Here is an 8783-nt window from a genome sequence, read left to right as displayed (position 1 = left end):
TGTTAGGATAACTTTACATGACTGACTGTCATCGGGTTTAGCATCATTAATTTCCTTAACTTCCGTTTTGATACAAAAGAATTTAAAGAATACGAAACCTTGTACGCTCTTTGTTCCACAATAAATACAATTCAGGTGACTTATCTCCAACAAACTTTTATCACCGGGTTTGTATAAATAATTGAAGTTGAATATTGATAACATAAATAAAGTAATAAATAAATAAATACATAAATAAATATAAATATAAAATATCAAACATGAATTAATATATAATATATAATTGTATAGTGTAGCTGTATTTATACTGTATTACTATATTACTATATTACTATTTATAATATAGTATTATGTAATATACTTTTTAATATCGCGTATAATATCTTATATGTTATATATATATATTCTATTCAACGGTTAAATTAACACTATTACCTGCGCCACCTTGACAGTCACTTTTATTCAATAATTGCATGATCTACTTTGACTTTGTTTTTCTCCTGTCCCAACCCCTTTAACCCAAAAAAGAGAACAGCCTAAGTGGTGCTCCTTTTAAATTGCTTCTTTATCTCTTTGTCATCGTAGCTCATTTGCTCTGATCCTGGATATCTTTTATCAAAAGGTGAGTTGGCTAACCATTATTTTTTCATGTGATAGCTATTTGTGTGGTTTTCTCCAGCCAAGCAATCCCTTATCTTATATTTTGGCTGTTCCAAAATTTTTTCTCACGAGATTGGTCATACCTTGATCATAGTTTTGTTTCCCACCATCGCACAAACATCGTTTGGGTTTGTTGGGTAGTTCATGCGAGATGGTTTGATGTTGGATATGCTGTTTAACACTGTGTTAGCTTTAGCACCCTTCGTGCGATCAGACTTACTTCGTTGTTGATGATTCGAAAGACTTTGCTGTCTCATGGTGACATAACTCTTTCTCGTGTGCTCGGTTTATGCTTCAGGGAACATGTCCACCTTTTACGCATTTTTTTATTTGTGTGGACTCATGTTTGGTGCATTTCTTTACTTCATGATATAAGCGTATGCTCCAGAGATTATCGTATGTGGTTCATGTACAAGTTATTGTAGTAATAACGAATTTTATTTTCAGGCCATCGTTGCTCTTTCCCGCATTTTTAATAGGCAATTTCAAGCTGAACTACCCGATGAGGTTAAATTCGTTGATTTATCCAGTCATCAATTCACCATGTTGCTCTGAAAGACTCCTTCTCTTTTTCTAATAGTGGGAGGATTGACTCAATTAATTCATGCCTTTAACATCAAGGCCAGATGTTGGTTTTTTCTGGCTTATGTCGGCAACGCCGAGTTCGTTATCAATTATGTGTTAGATGCGAATGCACATTACGCCGATGCTGGACTATCCTTGCACGAGCCTTTTATTGTTAGTGAACTATTGGGGGATATTTATAATTTTTTGCCTTATTTTGTACGCACATTTGGTGATGATGAGGATTTGTTACTATTTGATGTGTTCCACTTTAATTTGGCTTCTCCTGTATATCCCAATGGTGATACATACACTATCCAGTTGGCATCTACCATACAAAATATGCCAATACTGTGTTTACTTCTCGAGTTGTATTTGACCTCTGTAACTGCCTTTGTTGTAACATCTTCTGATTATCGTGCTTTTGCTTCAATGCTTGGTCATTATTCAGTTGCATACCTCGGAATACTACCCAACTTGCTACCAAACAGTGAGGCTGTTGTCGTCGACAAAAATATTACTAAATACTAAGCTGATGAATATATTCTGGTGAGATTTTCTTCAACGGTTCCGTGTTTATGTGTATGCTTTCCTATCGGCTTTCATCCTTCATATCTATATCTAGGTAGCCACAATATTTTCTTCAGTCTTAAAAAGATTTTGTTTCATTTGTTTTGTAAACCCTCCCGGTCAGTTTTGTTCAAAGGGCTTTCCGGGTTAGGCCTGATCAAGTCGGCGTAGTTGACAAGCCCGGGGTGTGTTACAAGGTCGATGTTCGCTCTAAATCCAGTCGGCTCCGAGAATGTTATTTTGGAAAGGGCTGGAGGCCTTTTTGTCAGCAGCACATGCTTCGAATAGGGAGCATCATCAGGCTAACCGTTTATTCGCTCAAGAACTGGCATGTGCATTGCCATGTCTTATGTATTTGATATTTTGTTTAGTAAAACCTAATTCTGTGTTCCCAACATCAAGTATGGATCTTAGTATTTTGAAAATGTGTTAATTTAATTTTCAGACATTATACGCATTAAATTATTATTACAAATTATACTGATGGTGAAGCTATAGTTAAAATGATATTAAATCCACATCTAGTATAATATATCTTTATTTTTTAACAAAAGTTATGAGAATGCTCTGTATTAATTTGGAAGTGATTGTGCTACAATAATATTAAAAAATATTTAATTATATTGGTTCATGTATATCATAAACATAATATTATACAAGTATATAGCTTTTACGTTTTTTTTTTCCTTTTTGTGTAGATCAGATACTCATCATCAGTATTATATAAGAAAATTAGATAAATTATAATTTCCAAAAATTTTGAATTCTTTCAAATAATATCTTTTTCTCTTCACAGTTTCCTATAGTTTGACTACTCGCGATTAAGAACCGTTTTTTTACTCAAAACTAAAGTAACTTGATTTAATCATGGACGTAACAAAAAAAGTGAAACCATGTAAAGAACTTGGAATAATTTTTTATAATCCCATTGACAAAGAGTGTTAGTATTTTATTCACGTGTTGACATATGTGACCGCCGTGTTCAACTAAATTACTGAGTATTCAGATTGAGTTGTCTTGCACCTAAAAGAGTGAAATCCTTTTGGGTTATCATTTATACTTTCTGGAATAATTCATAACAACTTTGAGTAATTACCTCGGCCTTATTATGCAAAAGAACTGCGAGTCTTTTTTTAAATTTTGTTAAATAATCTGCGTAAGGCAACAAAAAGCTATATTCGGTTAAATTGGATAATCATTTGAGCCACCATTCCGATACTCTGGTTTAGATTGTGAATCTCGTGTCCACATTCTTTACCATATGATGGGCCATATCTTACATTTCCGGCCTAATGCAGCAACGGAGACCATTCGGTAAAATCCGAAAAAACTTCCATCAAAAGAGATTTACATGGCTCGCCTTTCATGACAATCACAATATACTGTTAACTCTTTGTGTACAGTGTGTCTTGATCACTCTAAATAAATAGCAATATGACTACTTTGTCCGTTTATGGGATACAAAATCGGGTTTTGACTGCAGGTTCCGATCGGGTGCAGGATTTTCTATAACCAACCCTGGTTCACATACTGACCGGGTCCATGCTCAAAGCCAGAAAAAAAATAAATACCTATTTCAGGCATTCGCTAGTGTCACACGTTACATAGATTATTTTCAAATCCAAGTGTAACTCATTACTTATGCATATTCATATGCATATATCTGTATTGACCGCTACTTATATTGGGGTCGATATAGGTAGTATATGCATAACCATTTGCAAATTTTATTATAACACCCATATTATTGTTCAGTCAAATTAAACGGCAAGTTTAAATTTAACCTCAAGTCAAGTTTTCAATTCGTTCAAGGGTGAATTTAATTTTTTTCTACTGTCAAATGGTGTGTACCGTCACCCGGTTCACAGTTAGGTATATGGCCCCTAATTAATGCGAGGACCTCCTTCCCTATAAATTGTCCTCTCACTTGCATGATGCTTCCACACTCACTTGCTCTAATACTTTTCTACTTGTGAGTTTTATATCTTAGCTTGCTTCTCTCTCATGTGTATTGTGAGTAGGATAAATACATATGTGAAAGCTTAGCCTTTACTCCCTTATATATAACTGTTTCAGACATGACATAATACTTAACTAAATTCTTGAATTTTTCAACATATTTTAAGGTTTTGGAATTTCTTACATCGTCAATTTCTTAATATATATTGTTAGTATCCTTTAATTATATTAAACGTATTACGTGTGTGTGTGTGTGTGTATATATATATATATATAATGTCTGTATATTTTTTACATATTTGTGCTGTGTTGGCCCATATGTGCGGCAATTATTTTTTTTCACAATTCTTCTTAAATTTCACCAGATGACATCCACTATTAGAATAATAATATCTTCACCTGATTATGAGTATATATTATATATATTTATGCCTTTAATTACCACCATAATTATTTTGTGTCCATTTTTCTCTGATTATTATAATAGCTACAATCATTGTTAGGCAAATAATAAAACATTAATTCATCGATGCGGTTATCAAAAACGAAATTAATGAGTGTGATTATTATTATCATATGCATAGTTATTGTTAAACTTATTATCGTTATTTTCATCTCCCCCTCCATGTGGATTCTTGTGTTACATGCATAATTGTGTCTACTCATTTATATTTAATTTTACTAATTTCTAGAACTGTCTGTACTTATTTATTTTAACATTTATTCCTATTCTTATTCTAATTGATTCTACCTTTTTTTCGTTCCGGTTTATGGAAACACCATCATAAAAACGGTCTTCATGTTTCTAAAACCTGACAGGGTTTATAAGGTTCCCATTTTATATTTTCAATTCAAGTTGCTCCATGACCGAAATCTGACATATTGATAAGACTTTTGATGTTGTTAAAGACCTTTCACCTATTCCTGATAAAAACTGGTGTCTTAAAGTCAGGATTTTGAGGATGTGGAAGGTTCTTTCATATGAAAAGAGTTACTCCCATCCTTCAATGGAGTTGGTTGTCCTCGACAAAGAGGTTAGTTTTTACATTTTTTTTATTTCTTTTATGTTGTTGCCTTTAGCTTTTAGTCGCTCTGTTGATATCATCCTTACCTTTATATTTTCTTCAATCGTTGTCAGGAATCTCAAATCCATTGTTTCATACGATCCTTTCATTACTGTCTGTTTGACCGATCCTTGAGGAGGACAAGGTGTATGTTCTAGTTAATTTCACAATTGACTCAAACACGTTGAAACTCAAGTGCACTAAGCATAATATGAGGATCATATTTAAGAGGGACACATTGGTTTCAAGTGTCAAGGACACAGATATTGCAATCGAGTCTTTTGAATTTTTGCCCACCAAGGATATCCTATCTTCGGTCAGAGATGACATATTTCTTATTAGTATGCACATTGGTGTCCTCAGTGTGTCACCCACATTCATGTTATCTGCCTAGAATATCATTTCTATTATATTTGATTATGTGATATGTGATGAGTCATCTAATTTTTTTCTTTACCTTTTCCAAGTGTTTGTTAACGCGACGTTATCTTGCTTAGATTTTATTGGTCTCCTGTCCGCAAAGAGTGAGTTAATACTTTTTGAAAAAAAAGGCAAAGAAATAACACTACATCAAAATTGAGCTCGATGATCTGAGGTCAGTTTTTCCATTTTTTTAGAAACAAAAGTTTGGAGTACACATAAATACCACAATTCATACTTACCACTGATTGTGTTGTATATTGATTTTCACTATTTTATGTGGATTGCCGTCAAAATACCTGTGGACCCAAAAGCGGCAGCGAGAAGTTATCATGCACGTTGAGGGAGAATTATGCGTCTGACTTTGTCACTCTTCTTGCTGCTAACAAGGCCACCGAATATATAATCGTGCTTCAATTTGCAAAGATGAAGTTCTACAATGGTAAATTTAAAGTTGGTTGCTGTAAGAAGCAATATGTTTGATTAACAAAATCGGGTGTCATATCACCTTTTCTGATGGCAAATTTTAATCATATGCTCGTGCTTGTGAATATTAATCGAAAAAAACCATCAATTAATAATTCAGTTAATTATCGGTGCTGTAATTGACTGATGCATATGCCAATTCTTCTATGTAACCAACTATTTATCGAATCAGATATAATTTTATTTCAGGTGTTATAATTGTCACGAACACAAATTTCACAACAAAGATTATGTTGAATGCAGACCTAGAAGTGGTTGAGAAATTTCGTCAAAAGTCCAGCTCCTTAACAAAGCATTTCCTGTTGTTCAGTTACCTATAACAAATGAATTAACACATTTAAATCTTATTTATGATCTGATGACTTCTTTTCTTTCCCACATGGCTGATTGGACTTGGTGGCAAACATAGCACCGACGTTGATGTTATAGGCCGGGCAGTAAGGCATTCTCCTACTAAAGATTTTCTCAGCCTTACCCTGTATGCATCAATCTATCAGATAAAGCAAACGGTCAAGGTGTGTTCATTCGGTGCTTCCTGTTTTAAAACAATATCCCTTTTTGGTGGATTCCTTCATGATATAGTTCAATCTATGCATTCCATCTTCACATGGGATATGATAAACCACTATTTTATGATATATTTTAGATGAAATTGAGTAGATTTTGTCAACTATTCTCACACTTATTCATTGAAATTGCATGTTTTTCATTTCCTTCCTAATTTTGTGTTATGATTGAAAACTTGCTTCCTAGGCCTTAAAATTGTTAATTTTTAATTCTCCTTTATTACCATTCGATGTCGTGATATGTTTGTTAAGTGTTTTCAGGTTCACAGGGCACGAATGGCTTAAAGGATGAAGATGAAGCATGTTAAAGTTGAAGGAACACAAGAAACTAAGGAGTTGAAAAGCGAGGAATGACGTGCACGCATGGCTGATGCATGTGCGTGATTTGGAGAGTCTTACAGTGACGCGTATGCGTGACTGATACGTATGCGTGACCTGCGCAGAGGTCCAGCGACACGTACGCATGGCCGACGCGTACGCGTGACAGAGTGTCATGTGCTGCACTTAACAGAACTCGCTGGGGGCAATTTATGGGCTGATTTGGACCCAAACTCAAGCTCGAAAACACAGACTAGAGGCTGGGATGGAGCTGAGACTGAACACACTTTCACTCACACTTTAGTTTTTCTTTTAGTTTTGATTTCTAGAGAGAAAATACTTACTTCTCTTAGGGTTTTGATTTCTTAGTTTTGCTTTGGATTGGATATTTGAGAGAGCTGCTACTATCTTCTATTGAAGTCATCATCTCTATAGTTTGCTTCTCCAATAACTCAATTACTCTTTTCCATTTAATTGCCTTGTGTTCATATTTGGATATTGTTATTTTTGAGTTCTATTAATGTAATGAATTATTTTTATATTTAATTCTAGTACGTGTTTGATTCTGGTGAATTATTATTCGTGCAGAATTTTTAATCTAATTAATTTATTATAATTACCATTTCTTTTATTTACTCATTTTATATATTTATGAAAATGGGGTTCATGTTAATAGAGTAAATATTCCAACTTGGCTTAGGAGTTATTTAATTGGAAACCCTTGAGTTGTAATACTCAAGTATCAATTGGTAATTGGAAATTGCTGGCTAACTCGGGTTTCACCGACTCTAGTCCCTCTGGATGAGGTGATTAGGACTTGTGAGTCAGAGTTAGTGACAACCACTTGACTTTCCTTCGATTGTTGGAGGATAACTAAGTGGGAGCAATAAACCTTTACTCCTATACTTGGGAAAGACAGCAAGGATAGGAACTCCAATTTTCACTCCTAGCCAAGGCCTTTTATTCCAAATACATAACACCTCTTGTTATTCATTTATTGCTTTAAATTCTGGTTTTTTATTTTCCCGTTCTAAACATTAAAAAAATATATTCAGAAAAATTCCGACCACTAATTTACTTTATTGTGTCAACTCTTTGGGAAACAACCCGGGATTCTACTCCTGGTTATTTATTTTTAACTGTGACACACTTTTAAATTGCTAGTGGAATTTTCGTCGGTTAAGACTGTACTTGCAACGTTATCTTTATCAGAATTTCTTAATCGGCATTTTTTTCACCCATCAATTTTTGGCACCGTTGCTAGGGAGTTGCATATGTGTGCTAAATTATTGGTTGGTGTAAATATTTTTATATTGACATAATTGCATTTTATTTATTTATTTTGATTTGTGTGTTTTCTGTTTATTGGTAGTAATTATTATTTATTTTTCTTAGAATATTCTATTACCATGAGCTATATGTTTCTTTAATTGATTGACGCATTCATTACCGGATCCGAGCTTAGCCTTATTTGATCCTGAGATTGAAAAGACTATTTCACGTATTAGGTGAGCTCGGCGTCGGTTAGCCTCTGAGGGTGGTGAATGGGTTTCGCCCAATTCACCAGTCTTATCGGAGGTTGAGTCTGAAGCGTCATTTGAGGAGGAAACTAACTCCTCTTCTACTAATTCTATTAACGCCTCTTCTATTGATATAAGTGCAGATACTATGGCAGCTCCTAGAAGAATTAATCTCAAGGAAGCGGGAGCTCCGGATTTTGAACTGAAGATTGCATTGATTAATCTGCTGCCTAAGTTCCATGGTTTGCCTGCTCAAGAGCCTATCAAGCACCTTCGAGATTTTCAGACAACTTGCTCAACTACTCGGCGGCATGGTGCTGATGAAATTGCCGTTTGGCTATATGCCTTCCCATTTTCTCTTTACAGAAAGGCAAAGGAGTGGTTTTACACTCAATCGGAAGCTGTTGTTACTAATTGGGATCTGCTTAGAAGGGAATTCCTGGACAAGTTCTTTCCATCAGAGGTTACAGATAGATTGAGGAAGGAAATTTCCTGCATTATTCAAGGTGAATCCGAGACTCTCTATGAGTACTGGAAACACTTCAGGAATCTCCTTGACTCATGTCCCCATCACATGATTGACCAGTTGGTGTTGATTAGCTATTTCTGCCAAGGCATGAAGCCTCGAGACAAGACCCTCCTAGATGCTGCGAGTA

Source organism: Arachis stenosperma, chromosome 3 (assembly GCF_014773155.1).
Source record: "Arachis stenosperma cultivar V10309 chromosome 3, arast.V10309.gnm1.PFL2, whole genome shotgun sequence".
NCBI classification, from domain to species: domain Eukaryota; kingdom Viridiplantae; phylum Streptophyta; class Magnoliopsida; order Fabales; family Fabaceae; genus Arachis; species Arachis stenosperma.
This window is presented reverse-complemented; position numbering follows the sequence as displayed.